The sequence below is a fragment of the Prionailurus bengalensis genome, chromosome B4 (genome assembly GCF_016509475.1).
Source record: "Prionailurus bengalensis isolate Pbe53 chromosome B4, Fcat_Pben_1.1_paternal_pri, whole genome shotgun sequence".
NCBI classification, from domain to species: domain Eukaryota; kingdom Metazoa; phylum Chordata; class Mammalia; order Carnivora; family Felidae; genus Prionailurus; species Prionailurus bengalensis.
In genome coordinates this window covers 59,963,471-59,982,120 of record NC_057358.1, presented here as the reverse complement: position 1 = coordinate 59,982,120, position 18,650 = coordinate 59,963,471, and the positions used below count along the sequence as shown (strand labels likewise).

The window sequence follows — 18,650 nt, the reverse complement described above, 5'->3', positions numbered from 1 at the left end:
AGAGCCTGGAGGCTGCTTCAGATTCTGCATCTCCCTCTCTCTCTCTCTGCCCCTCCCCCGCTCATGCTCTGTCTCTCTCTGCCTCTCAAAAAATAAACGTAATAAAAAAAATTTTTTTTTTTTAACGTTTATTTATTTTTGGGACAGAGAGAGACAGAGCATGAACGGGGGAGGGGCAGAGAGAGAGGGAGACACAGAATTGGAAACAGGCTCCAGGCTCCGAGCCATCAGCCCAGAGCCTGATGCGGGGCTCGAACTCACGGACCGCGAGATCATGACCTGGCTGAAGTCGGACGCTCAACCGACTGCGCCACCCAGGCGCCCCCCAAAAAAAATTTTTTTTAAATAAAATGTCTTATGTTTGAAAACAAGAACTATGACTTTTACCTGATAGAATTTTCAATTTATGTAGATATAATATATAACTATGACATAAAAGTGGAAGGGTAAATGGACCTATAAAGTGAAAAGATTTCAACATGTCACTTGAAATTATTAAATGTTGGGGTGCTTGGGTGGCTCAGCTGGCTAATCATCCAACTCTTAATTTCGGCTCAGGTCACAATCTCACGATTCATGGGACTGAGCCCCGCACTTGACAATGTGGGCCTGCTAGTATGTTATTAGTTATATGTGTATGTATGTGTGTATATGTGTATATATATACATATATATATACATACACGTATGTATGTATAGATACATATATATGTATACGTATGTGTACATACATATACACACATACATACATACACACACACACATATATATACATACATATATATACACACATATATATATATAAAATTCCTAGCAAAACCTCTTGAAAAAACTGTACAGAGATAATAGTCAAAATCACAAGAGATGAATTAAAATAAAGGAACAAAATATTGAAGGAACAAACAAAATAAATCATAAGATGTTGGATCTAAATCCAACCATATTTATAATTACACTACATGTAAATGTTATAAACACACTAATTAAAGACATTATCAGAATGAATTAAAAAACAGGACCCAGGGTGGGGAACCAAGATGGTGGAGTACGAGAATCTTCAGCTCACCCTGTCCCCTGAGCACACCAAGACAACAGTCACATCTGTACAACTAACTCTAAAAACAACCTGAAGACTGGCAGAACACACCTTACACAGTTAATGGTAGAGAGGTAGGAAAGGTAGGAGAGCTCTGGTTGGGAACCAACCCCCTGACAAGACAAACCACAAATGGGAGGGACACCACAAGCATGGAAGAGTATCAGACCCCACCCCAGGCATCTCAGGCACTGGGGACATGCACTGTGAAGACAAATTCCCATTAACATCTGGCTATGAGAACCAATGGGGCTTAACTTCTGGAGCTTTTAAAATCGTAGAGTTTAACTCTGGGGACTTTAAAAATCAGTTGGCTTAACAAAAGAGGTGGAGGGCAATAGGAAACTGGTCCCTGCCCTTAAAGAGCAAGCATCACAAATAATTCAGGCACAGGAGCAACAGTTTGAAAAGTGCCTGGGGTATATGTGAAGGAGACTTATTTACTAATCTCAGGACATGTGCTGAAAGAGCAGGAATCTTCAGAGATTACTCCAAGAAAAAATTGATGGTGGGGGCCACTTCCCTTCCCTTGCCTAGCCTAGATAGCCAGACACCTGCGGGAACCAGCACCAACACTCTCCACACTTGCTAGCACTGCATGCCCTGCCCCCACATTCCCCTGCCACCTACCTGTTCCAACCCACCCATCTTGGCACACATCCCTCTAAAGAGACTCCCGCTCCTCCATTTCCTGCAAGCAGCCCGGGCAGGGAATGGTGCCATTCCAAAGACTCTCCTGCACTGTGGAGGGGAAAGATAATCTCACATACCAGCTGGCTCTAAGAGTTCTAGAGCCGAACCTCTTAGCAGGCTGTACAGGAAGAGTACTCTGCCATATGGTGCACCTGCAAGTGCAGCCAGAGGTGGAATATAGACACCTAGTCTTGACTGCTGGCCCCAGGCCCCCCAAAAAGCTGCTGTGGGCTCTGCAGGGAGAAGGCCCTGCCTTTTGCTGTACCAACATAGAGAGGCTAATTGCAGACAGGTAGCCTGACTGCTGACCCTGCCACCCATGAGCCAACTGGGCCTCACACAGGCTCCTCAACAACTCAGGGACTAAACCCTGCCCAGTGTGCCCACAGTAGGCTTTGCAGTCAACTGGGCTGAAGGCTCAGTCACAACAGGAAGACATATACAGCCCATATAGGACACTGCTGGAATACCTGATTCTGTTGACCTGGGGGCATTATACTATAGGGCACCACAGGACCTCTTTGACACAAGGTCACTACTTTCAAGAAGTCGTAGCTGACCTAATACACAGAAACAATCACGGAGAGTTAGACAAAACATAGTCAGAGGACTATGTCTCAGATGAAAGAACAGGACAAAATCACAGCAGAAGAGCTAAATGAAACTGAGATAAGCAATATGCCTGATAAAGAATTCCAAGTAATGGTCATAAAGATACTCACTGAACTTAAGAAAGAGTGAATGAATTCATGAGAACTTTAAGGAAGAGATGAAGAACCAGCAAGGGATGAATAATTCAGTAAGAGAAACAAAAAAACACACTTGAGGTAATCAAGGGATTAGGGGAGGCAGAAGAATGGATTAGTGATCTAGGAGACACAGTAATGGAAAGCAACCAAGCTGAACATCAAAAAGAAAAAGGAATAAAAAATGAGAATAGGTTAAGGGAATGCAGTGACACCATCAAGCATAATAACCTTTGCAATACAGAGATCCCAGAAGGGGAAAAGAAAAAAGGAGAGAAAACCTATTTGAAGAACTAATAGCTGAAAACTTCCCTAATCTGGGAAGTAAACAGACTTGCAAATCCACGAAGCACCAAGAGCCTCCAACAATATTAGTTCAAGGAGGTCCACACAGACAGGTAATGATTAAAATGGCTAAAAGTAATGATAAAGAATTTTAAAAACAGCAAGAGAAAAGAAAGCAGCTACATACAAGGGAAGCCCTCTTGTAAGACCATAAGCTGATCTTTCAGCAGAAACTTTGCAGGTCAGAAGGGGGTGGTATGATATATTCAAAGTGCTGAAAGGAAAAAACCCTGCAAACAAGTATACTCCACTCAGTAAAGTTATCTTTAGAATAGAGAGGTAAAGTTTCCCAACAAAAGTTCAAGGAATACATCGCCACCAAACCAGCCTTACAAAGTATGCTAAAGGGAATTCTGAGTGGAAGAGAAAGCCCTAACTAGAAATAAGAAAATTAAGAAAGGAAATTATTTCACAGGTGAAAACAAGTATGTAATAAAGGTAGTAGATAAATCACTTATAAAACAAGTATGGAGGTTAAAATACAGTAATAGAAAAATCAATTATGTCTATAAAAATCCAAAGATACACAAAATAAAAAGATGCAAAATATGACATCATATACATAAAACGTGATGGGGAAGTAACAATTTAGTGCTTTTAATGTGTTTAAACTTAAGTGACCATTAACTTACAACTGACTGCTACACACATAAATTTTATATGTGGACTTAATGGTAACCACAAATCAAAAACGTATTAATACACACACACAATAAAGAGAAAAGAATCCAAGCATAACACCAAAGAAAGCCACCAAGCCATAAGGGATGAGAGCAAGAGACAAAGAAAGGAACAAAGAAGAACTACAAAAATAACTAAAAAACAATTAACAAAATGGCATTAAATACATACCTATCAATAATTACTTTAAACATAAATAAACTCCAATAAAAAAAAATTGGGGCAACTTAATGGATAAAGAAACAAGACCCATCTAAATGCTGCCTACAAGAGACTTACTTCAGACCTAAAGACATATACAGACTGAAAGGACTGGAAAAACACATACCATACAAATAGAAGCCAAAAACAAAACCAAAAACAAGCCAGGGTGGGGCACCTGGGTGGCTCAGTCACTTAAGAGTTTGACTTTGGCTCAGGTCATTATCTCGCAGCTTGTGAGTCTGAGCCCCAAGTGGGGCTCTCTGCTGTTGGTGCAGAGCCCACTTCAGATCCTCTGTCTCCCTCTCTCTGCCCCTCCCTCACTTGCAAATTCTCTCAAAAATAAACAAACATTAAAAAAAAAAAAACCCAAAAAACAAAAAAAGCAAGCCAGGGTGGCAATCCTACAAGACAAAATACTTTATTTTTAATTTTTTTTAAGATTTTAAGTAATCTCTACACCCAACATGGGGCTCAACCCTGAGATCAAAATTCTCATGCTCTACTGACTGAGACAGCCAGGCACCCCAGACAAGATAGATATTGAAGCACAGACTGTAGCAAGAAACAAAGAAAAGCACTATATAAAAATAAAGAGATCAATCCATCAGGAGAATATAACAACAGTAAATATCTCTGCATCCAACACAGGAGTACCAAAATACATAAAACAATTATTAATAAACATAAAGGGAGAAATGGACAGCAATACAATAATAGTAGGGGACTCTAACACCCCACCTATATCAATTGATAAATAATCTAGACAGAAAATCAACAAGGAAACAATGGCTTTGCATGACATATTAGACCAGACAAACCTAACAGATACATATAGAACACTGTAATCCAAAAGAGCAGAATACACATTCTTTTCAAGTGCACACAGAACATACTCCAGTATAGATCACATATTAAGCAGTAAAACAAGTCTCAATAAATTTAAGAAGACTGAAATCATATCGAGCATCTTTTTTCAACCACAACTGTGTATGAAACTAGAAGAAATTTGGAAATGCCACAAATATATGGATGCTAAACAACATGCTACTACAAATGACTGGGTCAACCAAGAAATCAGAGAGGAAATAAGAAAATACATGGAGACAAACGAAAATGAAAACACAATGGTTCAAAATATTTGGGATGCAGCAAAAGCAGTTTTAAGAGGGAAATTTATTGTGATACAGCTCTACCATAAGAAACAAGAAAAATCTCAAACAACCTAACTTTACACCTTAAAGAGCTAGAAAAAGAACAAACTAGCAGAAGCCTATCTGCACTGCAAAGGAAACAATCCACAAAACTAAAAGGCAACCGACAGAATGGGAAAAGATATTTGCAAACGACATATCAGACAAAGGGCTAGTATCCAAAATCTATAAAGAACTCACCAAACTCCACACCTGAGAAACAAATAATCCAGTGAAGAAATGGGCAGAAGACATGAATAGATACGTCTCTAAAAAAGACATCCAGATGGCCAACAGGCACATGAAAAGATGCTCAATGTCACTCCTCACCAGGGAAATACAAATCAAAACCACATTCAGATATCACCTCACGCCTGTCAGAGTGGCCAAAATGAACAAATCATGAGACTATAGATGCTGGAGAGGATGTGGAGAAACGGGAACCCTCTTGCACTGTTGGTGGGAATGCAAACTGGTGCAGCCACTCTGGAAAACAGTGTGGAGGTTCCTCAAAAAATTAAAAATAGACCTACCCTATGACCCAGCAATAGCACTGCTAGGAATTTACCCAAGGGATACAGGAGTGCTGATGCATAGGGGCACTTGTACCCCAATGTTTATAGCAGCACTTTCAACAATAGCCAAATTATGGAAAGAGCCTAAATGTCCATCAACTGATGAATGGATAGAGAAGTTGTGGTTTATATACACAATGGAATACTACTTGGCAATGAGAAAGAATGAAATATGGCCTTTGGTAGCAACATGGATAGAACTGGAGGGTGTTATGCTAAGTGAAATAAGTCATACAGAGAAAGACAGATACCATAACCATATGTTTTTACTCTTATGTGGATCCTGAGAAACTTAATAGAAGACCATGGGGGAGGGGAAGGGGGAAAAAAGTTACAGAGAGGGAAGGAGGCAAACCATAAGAGACTCTTAAAAACTGAGAATAAACTGAGGGTTGATGGGGGGTGGGGGTGGGAGGGAGGGGAAAGTGGGTGATGGGCATTGAGGAGGGCACCTGTTGGGATGAGCACTGGGTGTTGTATGGAAACCAATTTGACAATAAATTTCATATAAAAAAAAAAAACTAGCAGAAACCTTAAGCTAGCAGAAGGGAGAAAATAATAAAGATTAGAGCAGAAATAAATGAAATAAAAGTTAAAAAAAAATAAATAAGATCAAGGAAACCAGAAACTGGTTCTTTGGAAAGATCAATAAAACTGATAAATCTCTGGCCAGACTCATCAAGAGAAAAAAGAAGACTCAAAAAAAAAAAAAATCAGAAATGAAGGAGGAGAAACAACCAACACCATAGAAATACAAAAGATTCTAAGAGAAAATTATGAAAAAATCATATGCCAACAAATTGGACAACCTATAAGAAATGGATAAATTCTTAGAAACGTAAAATCATCCAAAAGTGAACCAGGAAGAAATAGAAAATCTGAACAGACCAATTATTAGTAATGAAATTGAATCAGTAATCAAAAAACTCCCAACAAAGTCCAGAACCAGAAGGCTCCACAGGTGAATTCTACCAAACATTTAAAAAGTTAATACCTATTCTTCTTAAACTATTCAAAAAAAAAATGGAAGATGAAGGAAAACTTTGAGATTTATTCTAGGATGCCAGCATTACCCTGATACCAAAACCAAAGACCCCACAAAAAAAGAAAACTACAGGTCAATATTTCTGTTGAACAGAGAGATGCAAGAACCCTCAATAAACTATTAGCAGACCTCATTCAATAATATACTTAAAAAAAAAATCATTCAACAGGATCAAGTAGAATTTATTCAAAGGATGCAAGGGTGGTTCAATATCTGCAAGTCAATCAATATGATACTTCACATTAAATAAGAAAAATGATAAAAACGATATGATCATCTCAACGGATGCAGAAAAAGCATTTGACAAAATACATCAATTCATGATAAAAAGTGTCAACGAAGTAATTTTAGAGAAAACATGCTTCAACATAATAAAGGTCATATATGAGAAACCCATAGCTAACATTAAATGATGAAAAACAGAGCTTTTCTTTAAGATCCGGAACAAGACCAGGATATCCACTGTCACCATTTTTATTCAACACGGTACTAAAAGCTCCAGATGAAACAATCAGATAAGAAAAAGAAATAGGGTGCCTGGGTGGCTCAGTTGATTGAGTGTCTGGCTTCGGCTCAGGTCATGATCTCGCAGTTTGTGGGTTCAAGCCCACATCGGGCTCTGTGCTGACATCTCAGACCCTGGAGTCTGCTTCAGATTCTGTGTCTCCCTCTTTCTGCCCCTCCCCTGCTCACACTCTCTCTCTCAAAAATAAATAAACATTTAAAAAAGTTAAAAAAAAAAAAGAAAAAGAAATAAAAGGCATCCGAATTGGTAAGGAAAAAGTAAAACTGTCACTATGCACAGATGACATGATACTACATACAGAAAACCCAATGACTCCACCAAAAAACTATTAGAATAAATGAATTCAGTAAAGTTGCAGGATACAAAATTAATACATAGAAATCTGTTACATTACTATACACTGATGAGGAGCAGAAAGAGAAATCAAGAAAACAATCCCATTTATAATTACAGTAGCAACAGTAAAATACCTAGGAATGAAATTAACCAAGGAGGTGAAAGATCTGTACTCTGAAAATTATAAAATATTGATGAAATAAATTAAAGATGACACAAACAAATGAAAAGATATTCCATGCTCATGGATTGGAAAAATTAATATTGTTAAAATGTCCATACTACCCAAAGCAATCTACAGATTCAAAGCAATCCCTAACAAAATACTAACAGCATTTGTCACAGAACTAAAATAAACCTAAAATTTATATAGAACTGCAAAAGACACTGAATAGCTAAGGCAATCTTGAGAAAGAACAAAGCAGGAGGTATCACAATCCCAGATTTCAAGATAGAATACAAAGTTCTAGTAATCAAAACAGTATGGTACTGGCACAAAACAAGACACAGAACAACAGAACAAAATAGCCCAGAAACAAGTCCATTATTTACATACCAATTAATTTATGGCAAAGGAGGCAAAAATATACAATGGGGGAAAAGAAAGTCTCTTCAATAAACGGTACTGGGAAAACTGGACAGCTATATGCAAAAGAATGAAATTGGACCATTTTATTAACACCATGCACAAAAATAAACTCAAACTGGATTAATAACTTAAACGTGAGACCCAAAACCATAAAACTCCTACAAGAAAACACAGGTAGCAATCTCTTTCATATCAGCCATAGCCACGTTCTTCTAGATGGGTCTCCTCACGCAAGATAAACAAAAGGAAAATTAAGCTACTGGGGTTAACACCAAACTAAAAAGCTTTTGCTTACTGGATGAAACCATCAACAAAACAAAAAGACAACCTACTGAATGAGAGAAGATATTTGTAATGACATATCTGATAGGGGGTTAATATATCCAAAATATAAAGAACTTACACAACACCAAAAAACCCACAAATACTCCAATTTGAAAATGGCAAAGAACCTCAGTGAACATTTTGCCAAAGACGACATAAAGATGGCCAACAGACCCATGAAAAAGTGCTCAAAACCACTATCATCAAGGCAATGCAAATCAAAACCACAGTAAGTAATCACTTCACATGTCACAATGGCTAGGAAAAAAAAAAAAAAGACACAAAATAAGAAGTGTTGGGAAGGATGTGGAGAAAAAGTACATGCATTGTTGGTGAGAATGTAAATTAGTGCAGCCACTGTATAAAACAGTATACAAGTTCCTCAAAAAATTAAAAACAGATCTATTATATGATCCATTAATCCTCCTATTGGGTATTTACCCAAAGAAAACAAAAATATTAATTTGAAAATGTATGTGCAGCCCTATGTTTCTAGTAGCACGTTTCTAATAACCAGGAGATGGAAGCAACCTAAGTGTCCATCAACAGAAGAATGGATAAAGATGTGGTATATACATAAAATGGAGTATTACTCAGCCATAAGAATGAGATCTTGCCATTTGTGACAACATGGATGGACATACAGAATATTATGCTGAGTGAAGTAAGTCACATAGAGAATGACAAATATTGTATGATTTCACTTACATGTGGAATCTAAAAAAAAAAAGAAAAACTAACAAAACAAATTAAAAAACCCAGACTCTTAAATACAGAGAACTGGTGGTTGCCAGAGGGAAGATGGGTTGGGGGATGGGTAAAATAGATAAGATTAAGACGGACAAGCTTCCACTTATAAGTCACAGAGACAAAAACTACAGCATAGGGAATATATTCAATATTGTAATAATATATGGTGACAGATGGGGACTATATTTTTCATGGTAAGCACTGAGTAATGTACGGAATTGTCAAATCAGTATGCTGTACACCAGAAACTAATATAACGTTGCAAATTAATCATAATTCAATAAAAAAAATAAAGAAAAAGGGAAAAGAAAAAGCAGAAGATAGAAATTAAAAAAACAAAATCAGAACCCAACTGTAAATAGTCTATAGAAACTTACTTCCAATATGATATAGGTAAGTTAAAAGTAAAAGTACAGAAAAAGGTATACTATTCAAACACTAATCAAAATAAAGTCAGAGTGTTAATAAGCACAGGAAAAGACGCTCAACATGATTAGCTATCAGGCAAATGCAAATCAAAACTACAATGAGATGTTTCACACCCACTAGGATGGTTGTAATAAACAAGACAAATAATAAGATTTTGCTAGCATATAGAGAATTTCTTTCTCAGTAATCGATAGAATTTGTACACAGAAAATCAGCAAGCATACAAAAGACATGAACAAACACCATCAATGGGGTGGACTGAATTAATATTTATAAAATAAGTATCAACAGAATACATATTATTATTTTTTTTTTTTAATTTTTTTTTTCAACGTTTATTTATTTTTGGGACAGAGAGAGACAGAGCATGAATGGGGGAGGGGCAGAGAGAGGGAGACACAGAATCGGAAACAGGCTCCAGGCTCTGAGCCATCAGCCCAGAGCCTGACGCGGGGCTCGAACTCCCGGACCGCGAGATCGTGACCTGGCTGAAGTCGGAAGCTTAACCAACTGCGCCACCCAGGCGCCCCTACATATTATTTTTAAGTGTGCACAGGATCTTCACTAGGATAGATCTTATCCTAGATAACAAAACAAACCTTAACAAATGAAAAAGAACTGCAGTCATATAAATTATGTTCCATGGCCATAATGAAATTAAACTAAAGTAAATAACAAAGAGATAAGAAAATCCAAAATTAACACACAAGTAACTCAGGGGGAAAAAAAAAAAACTTTGGAAATCAGAAACTTTCATCTAAATAAACATGAAAATACAAGGTATCAAAAAATTTTTCATGTATGTGTAACAGTATTTTGAAGGAAATTTGTAGCATTAAATTCTTTTATTAGAAAATTGAAAATATCTCAGGGGCGTCTGGGTGGCCCAGTCAGTTTAGTGTCTGACTTCGGCTCAGGTCATGATCCCACAGTCTGTGAGTTTGAGCCCCATGTCAGGCTTTGTGCTGACAGCTCAGAGCCTGGAACCTGCTTTGGATTCTGGGTCTCCCTCTCTCTTCTCCCCTCCTTCTCTCATGCTCTGTCTTGCTCTCTCTCAAAATTCAACATTAAAAAAACAAAAAACAATTTAAAAATAGCTCAAATCAACTACCTAAGCCTCAAACTATGAAACCAGGAAAAGAGCAAAATCAACTCTAAAGTAAATAGAAAGAAGGAAATAATAAAAGAGCAGAAATCAATGAAATTGAAAACAGGAAAGCAATAGAGAAAAACCAATGAAACCAAAACCTAGTTCTTTGAAAAAGCAAATGAAGTGGATAAACCTCCAGCAAAACTGATGAAGGGACAAATAAAAATAAAAGAGAAGATATAAATTACTGATGTCAGGAATGAAAAAAAGGGTATCAGGTCAGATTCCTAACTCATTAAAAGGACAGGTGAATACAATAATAAATTCTGCACACATGAATTGGATAATTTAGACAAAATGGATTAATTCCCTAAAACCACAAACTACATAGTCACACAAGAGGAAACAGGTAACTATTAATAGTCCTGTAACTATTCCATAATAGTCCTATAACTATTAAAGAAATTAAATTTGTAGTTAAAAATATTCTACAAAAAATCACTATTTGGATGGTTTTAATGGCAAATTCTACCAAACATATAAAGAAATAATACCAATGTTATGCGACCTCTTTGAGAAAATGTAAGAAAATAGTTCCAAACTCATAAAATGATGCCAGCAGTACTTTGAAACCAACACCAGACTCACTTCAGAGAGAGAGAGACAGAGAACCACAAACCAATGTCCCTCATAAACATAAATGTAAAAATTCTCAAGAAAATACTGGCAGATCAAATCAGCAACATATAGAAAGAATAATACACCATAAGCAAGTAAGGTTTATCCCTGAAATCAAGTTTGTTTCTACATTTCAATATTAACCAATGTAATCCACCATTAATAAACAAAAACAAGGGGCGCCTGGGTGGCTCAGTCGGTTAAGCGGCCGACTTCGGCTCAGGTCATGATCTCGCGGTCCGTGAGTTCGAGCCCCGCGTGGGGCTCTGTGCTGACAGCTCAGAGCCCGGAGCCTGTTTCAGATTCTGTGTCTCCCTCTCTCTGACCCTCCCCTGTTCATGCTCTGTCGCTCTCTGTCTCAAAAAAATAAACGTTAAAAAAAATTAAAAAAAAAAACAAAAAAAACACTTCTTCATACTAATTGGTGCATTTAAAAAAAACAAAAAAACAAAACAACAAATTCTCTGCAATAAAAACTCTCTGCAAATAGAAATAGAAGGGGATTGCTTCAAATTGACAAAGGCGTTTTCTTTCTTTTTTTTTTTTTAATTTTTTTTTAATTTTTGAGATAGAGACAGAGAGAGACAGAACACCAGCAGTGAAGGGGCAGAGAGAAAGGGAGACACAGAATCTGAAACAAGCTCCAGGCTCTGAGCTATCAGCACAGAGCCTGAAATGGGGGCTCAAACTCAGGAACTGTGAGATCATGACCTGAGCCGAAGCTGACACTTAACCAACTGAGTCACCAAGGCACCCGCCCCCTTTATTTGAATTTTTTAATGTTTATTTAAGGGGCATTTTCAATATAGCCAATATCATACTTAAGTGAAAGACTGAATGTTTTCTGTAAAGTCAGGAACAAGGATGTCCCCAAACACCACTCCTATTCAATATCATACTGGTGTCATTAAGAAATAAAAGACATATAGATTGGAAAAAAATAAAACTGTTATTAGCAGCCAACATGTAGTCTATGTAAAAAAAAACCCAAAGAATCCAAAAAAGAACTCCTGTATCTAACATGTGACTTTAGCAATGTCACAAGATACAAGATCAATGTGCAAAAAAAAAAAAAAAGAAAAGAAAATCCATGGTTTTTCTATTTGTTAGCACTGAACAAGTCGAAACCAAAATTCAAAAAATACATTTATAATAGTTCAAAAAATGAAAGTTTGGGGTATAAATCCAAAAAAACATACAGAGTAAGTACACTGATAACTACAAAACGCTAATGAAAGAAACCAAAAAGGGCCTAAATAAGTGGAGACACACTGTGTTCATAAACTGGAAACTCAACATACTAGGATGTCAATTTTCCCCAACTGATCTGTAGATTTAATGCAATCTCCAATCAAAATCACAGTAGGCCTTTTGGTAGAAATTGACAAGCTAATTCTAAGATTTCTATGAAAATGCAAAGAAACTAGAATAGCCAAAATAATTCTGAAAACAAAGTTGGAGAAATCATACCACCAAATTTTAGGACTTACTATAAAGTTACAGCAATCAAGACAGCATGGTATTGGCAGAGACAGAACAGAGGTCGGAAATAAGCCCACAGAAACATGGTCAACTGATTTTAGAAAAAGGTACACAGATACTTCAAAGGGACAGTCTTGTCAACAAATGGTGTTAGAAGACCGGACAGCCATATGCCAAAAAATTAATCCCAACATAATTCTTACACTTTACCCAAAAATCAACTCAAAGTGGACCACAGATGTAAATGTAAAATGAAAAGCAGAGAAAAATCACTGTGACCTGGGTTGGGCAAAGATTTTTCACACATGATACCAAATGATTGATTCATAAAAGAAAAATTTAATAAACTAGACTTCATCAAAACTAGAAACGTTTGCTCCGGGAAACGCACTGTTAAGACAGTCTGAAAAGACAAGCTACAGAATGTGAGGCAAAATTTGCAAATCACATATCTGACAAAGGACTTTATCCAGAATACTTTAAAAAGTCTCAAAACTAACAGTAAGAATATGATCCATTTTTTAAAAAGTTTATTTATTTTGAGAGAGAGGGAGAGAAACAGACTGCGGGAACAGGTAGGTGAGGGGCAGAGAGAGAAGTGCAGAGCCTGACATGGGACTCGATTCCATGAACCGTCAGATCATGACCTGAGCTGAAATCAAGAGTCGGACGCTTAACTGACTGAGCAACTCAGGCGCCCTGAAAATGATCCAATTTTTAAAATGAGCAAAAGACTTTAACACTTAATCAAAAGATATATAAATGGCAAATAAGCACATGAAAATATATTCAAAGTCATTAGCCGTTAGAGAAATGCAATTAAGACTACAATGAGATCCACTACACCCCAAATAAAATGGCTAAGATAAGTACTGACATTCCAAGTGCTGACAAGGATGCGGTGTGACTGGAACTATCCTATAATGCTGGTGAAAATGCAAAATGATATGGCTAGTTCAGAAAATGGTTTGGCAGTTTCTTACCAAGTTAACCATATAGCTGCCACATGACCTAACAGTACTACTTCTGGGTGTTTAGTGTAGAGAAATGAGTGGAAAAACTGTACTGTAGTACAGCAGTCATATGAAATGAGGTACTGATACAATACAGATGAATCTCAAAGGCGTTATGCTGACTGAAAGAAGATAGTCTCAACAGGTTATATAATGTTTCCAATTATCTGGCACTGCCTAAAGGACAAAGCTATCGTGCATTCCCTGTCCCCAAGGTTTGTCTTTGTCATGAATTCCTCTGGTGGCTATATGCATGTGTGGCAGAAGGAAGGTATCTATATTTCCTTTTTCTTATGGGGACAACTAGTTGTCCCAGTCTCATTTATTGTATTGTACATTCTTCTGCCACTGAATTTTTTTCTATTGAAATATATTTGACATATAACGTTATGTAAGTTTAAGGTGTACAACATGTTGACTTGATACATTTATATACTGTAATATGATTGCCATTATAATGATAATTAGCATCTCTATGTCACATAATCACTTCTTTCTTGTGGAAAGAAGTACCCCCACTCATTTTAATGCCACACATATTGTATGTTTTCTCAATAAATGTATGGGTATGTTTCTGAGTTCTCTATTCTACCTCTGGGTCTTTTTCTTTATCTATCTCTACCACAATACCACGCTGCCTATACTGTTAACAGTTGTAAAATACACCCTTACTATCTGATATAGCAAGTTACCCTTTTCTTCTTCAAAACTGTTTACCTATTCTTAGCCTTCTCTTCAACCTAATTCAACCTTCTCTCCAACTAAATGGACATCCAGAGCACTCTAGATCAAATTCAAACCATTGGTAGATGTCCGAACTCAAAGAATCCTACCTTATCTTCTTTCGGTCACCAGGACAAATGTTATTCCCATTTCATCAATGAGGAAACGCAAGGAGCCAAGCTAGTACCAGAAACAGAATTTCTGATCCTGAGTTTAGTGCTCTACACAGGAGCCAACATGGATCCTCAGGACTCTGTTTACTTTTAGCCATGTAAAAACCACCTGTCTCCCCGGGTGGAAAAACAATGCAAATTCCCTGACCATGCTTCACCAATGGGACTTCCAAGATATTACAAAAACTGAGTATCAAGACAGCAATAGAAAATAAACCAGGCTGTAAGTGAAGAAAAGACCAAAAAAAAAAAAAACCCAAAAACCAAAACCCACAAAATTTCAACTATTTTCCCTTATGATTAATAAAAGCCTAGCATCCATTTTAATTGGGCATCACAGTTAATTATAAAATCAATTAATGTTTACTGACAGGTTTTTCAAAATTAAAATTAACATCCACTTTAAAAAATCTCTAGGTTGCATAATGAAATACTGTCAAAATCAGTTATAGTTAAAATATGTTTTATAACTACAAAAATATACCTATTCAGAGAAAGGAATTATAAACATCAGATAATTGAAAGCATAATTTTATTAACACTTTAGAAAAATAGTGACACAGGGTTTCTAAGAATCCGCATGTTCATTTCCTGTATGTGAAACAACAGAAGTTTAAAATAGTTTATAACATGCATTTACTTTGCCAACTTTTTTGAAAATCATTGTGCTTTCTCCCCCTCTTTTGGCTGGTAAGTGGAGTGGGAAGAAGATTGTTTTTCCAAACTCTCTAACAAGTTTTAAATATTTAAAAATAGACTCCAGTAAAAAAAGAGAGTATTTTCAATTTATCTGCCTATCTTTATAGTGCTTGTCATAACTGGTCACAGTGCACTTACATTATTTTCCATAGGTAGGCCCAATTTACAGGTGGAATTTTTCTAAAGTGTGTTTTTCCCTGCCTGCATTAGCCACATTCTCGCCCACTTTGCCACCCAAAGATGTTGGCAGACTCCTGGCAGAGGTTTCGGAACATTCTGCTGCTGATAAAAGAGAAACCACCACCCACTCAAAATACCAACTGCCAGCTGTTCAGTTTTACATTTTGGTTAAGAAAAATTTAAAGAAATTCAAGTCACTCTTCTTTCTCTTTCATCCACAAATCCACTATCCCATAGCTGGACCTACACAGAAATATCATGACTACTGACACATCATAAATTTCTTTAAATATGCTTTTTTTAATGTTTGTTTATTTTTGAGAGACAAAGAGACAGAGATAGAGACCGTATGCACATGCAAGTGGGGCAGGGGCAGAGAGAGAGGGGGCAGAGGATCCGAAGTGGGCTCTGTGCTGACAACAGTGAACGTACATGGGGCTCGAACTCATGAACCGTGAGATCATGACCTGAGCTGAGGTGGGACACTCAACTGACTAAGCCACCCAGGTGCCTCTGTCCTTAAATATTAACAACCTAGTTTAAATTTTATTGGATTGTTCAGGCATACTAACTGTATTAATTAGTACATAATGTTAACAGATACATATGAAACCAGGAAAATAAAAAAGCATAGTTATGGCTTCCTTAGAAACTTTTAATCTAAAGAAATCAAGAAAGAGTGCATGTAAATTACAGATAAAAATAAGCATCTTTTATCGACAATATATTTCTGCATTTGAAAGCGTAGAAAATTTTTTATGGTCTTTGAAAATGATGGAATGAACACGTTTGAAGCTTTATGAAGAAGATAAATTTGTTTTTAATGTTTATTTAATTTGAGAGAGACAGCGCAAGCAGTGGGGGAGCCAGAGAGAGAGGGAAACAGAGAATCCCAAGCAGGTTCTGTGATAGCAGTGCAGAACCTGACACAGGGCTGGAACTCACGACCACGAGATCTCATGATCACGAGATCATGACCTGAGTCGAAATCAAGAGTCTGACGCTTAACCAACTGAGCAACCCAGGCACCCCTGAAGAAGATAAAATTTTAAAATTGGAAGAACAGGATTTAAAAGGACATAGGAGAATTTTTTTTACCTTAGAATTGTAGCTAAATATAAGTTGCATATACGTGGAGGTTCAAACAGGTATGACAAGTCAAGGAACTAACCTAATCTAAACTGGTTATTTATAACCTATGGGCCAAGGAGTCATTGGAGGTTACATGGATGTACACGCACCCAGTACAATCTGTGGTCTAAAATAATTTGCTCACCCACTTATTTCTCTATTTTTCAAATATAGACAGATACTAGTAAAATAAAATAGCAAATCACTTAAAAGGTTAGTTTTTTTTTTCCCATTATGCATAATCTCAACCAACAAATACTAAAAGTACAATTACTTCTGTGTTAGGAGTACAGTTTCTCATGTTCAAAATGGATCAGGGGCCTTTAACATACAAGGTTCCTTCTGGCTATTTAAGGGCACTAATGACTTCTATGATTAATTTTTAGAACTTGTATTTACAAGTATACATATTTACAAATGTGTACACACATGATGCCTGCTATGTACATCCAAATAATGCCTGCTATACCCCCAGGCATTGGACCAGCTTTTGTTACAAAGATGAATAAGACAGGATTCCAGACTCAAGCTCAAATTGATACAGATACATGAACAAATAATACAACCTAATAAATACTGCAGAGCTGTTTCAAGTGCCCTGGGAGCACAGTGACATTATTAATGTCACCTGGGGGAGTATGAGAAAGCAAGGATCTATGAATTCGGTCTTGACAGGTGGGGCATGGGGTGGAGAAGAAGAGTTAGCATTCTAAACAGATGGTACAGCACACACAAAGGCAGAGTTGTGAAAAGTGCATGACATGTTTGGGGAAAAACAGTTCTCTAGTATGAGTGGATATCGAGGTATTTGGAGGAGAAGTAAGAGGAGAGGAAAAAGATAAAATGAATTGGGATAGATAGTAAAAGGCCCTAAATGATATGCCTCACAATTAAGACTTAATTCCATCAGCAATATGGTTACTGACAAAGTTTAAGGACTGACATAAACGGATTTCAGAATAACTGTATGGAAGGATGAAGGTGGAGAAACTACTGGGGGAGGGTGGGTAACTGCAATAATTCTGGAGGAAGAAATAATACAGTTCAGTGCAAGTGGAAATGCAGAATCAGGGACAAAGGTTTCTAGTTTGGACAGAGGGATGGATACTGGTACCATTATGAGAGATGGGATACATTGGAAAGGAAGAAAACCAGGAAAAGAGTAGTATTTCTGAGAGGGCAGTTTTTCAAGAGACAAGAAATGGTTATAGGCATGATATATCCTGCAAAGCGGTAAACTCAAAACCGAAAGGGTCCCTCTTCCCTCCTCTCAATGGTCAGCACCCAGGTGGGTTTAGGCAGGAAGAAAAAAGAAACGGAAGATGCGTCCACACAGGGTTAGGGCCAAAGCTTCAAGAAACTTTCCGCACCTGAGACCCGGAAAGAGGAGCTCACAACTGAAGCCGGGAAAAGGAAGGAGCGGGTAACCAGCGCAGGGAAGCGGCTAGGGACAGGGGGCAAGCAGTTCAAGAGGTGGAAAGCACCAGAGCGGCCCAGGGGAAGGAAACTTGCGACTCCCTTTGCCCGCTCATGTCCCTGGATTTATTCCACTTACTCTGGTCTCAATCCCTCGCAGCCGTCAACAGTGGCGTTAGGACTCAAAGCCTCTGCTAACAGGGACCTACGCACCCAAGGGAAGAGACTCCGCTCGTCTGTTCACCTTCTTCAGCGAGCAGACTCAGGACCCAGCAGAGACCATCAGTGGAGATGTGGATGGAGGGGTCAGCGGAGCTCAGCCCCATCACTGGCCGGAGGTAAACCTCCGCGGACCGCCTCGGACCTGCACGCTCAGAGGACCCAAACCTCGCGAGATTTCCTTCCTCACGTTACGGTGGGGGCAAAGCCAGAGATTTATTTGCGGGTCTTTGCAGACATGCGCGAGAGGTGGAGGCGGTTCCCTTCTACGTCCCTCCCTATTAATCTACTCAGGCTTTCGCTTGGCTTCTCGCAAA

General features: G+C 37.7%; 1 protein-coding gene across 4 annotated transcripts in view; it reads right to left on the bottom strand.

Annotated features, from left to right (window-relative positions):
* FGFR1OP2 (FGFR1 oncogene partner 2) overlaps window positions 1-18,436 on the bottom strand; it is a 35,151-nt gene extending 16,715 nt beyond the window's left edge. For 2 of the 4 annotated variants that reach the window (XM_043561440.1, XM_043561442.1), the window contains exon 1: window positions 18,328-18,436. The gene's annotated coding sequence lies outside the window, so the exon portion shown is untranslated. Of the gene's footprint in view, window positions 1-18,253 lie in introns of all 4 variants that reach the window. The other 2 variants (XM_043561439.1, XM_043561441.1) reach the window with 1 other exon arrangement.
* Window positions 18,437-18,650: the final 214 nt, after the last annotated feature.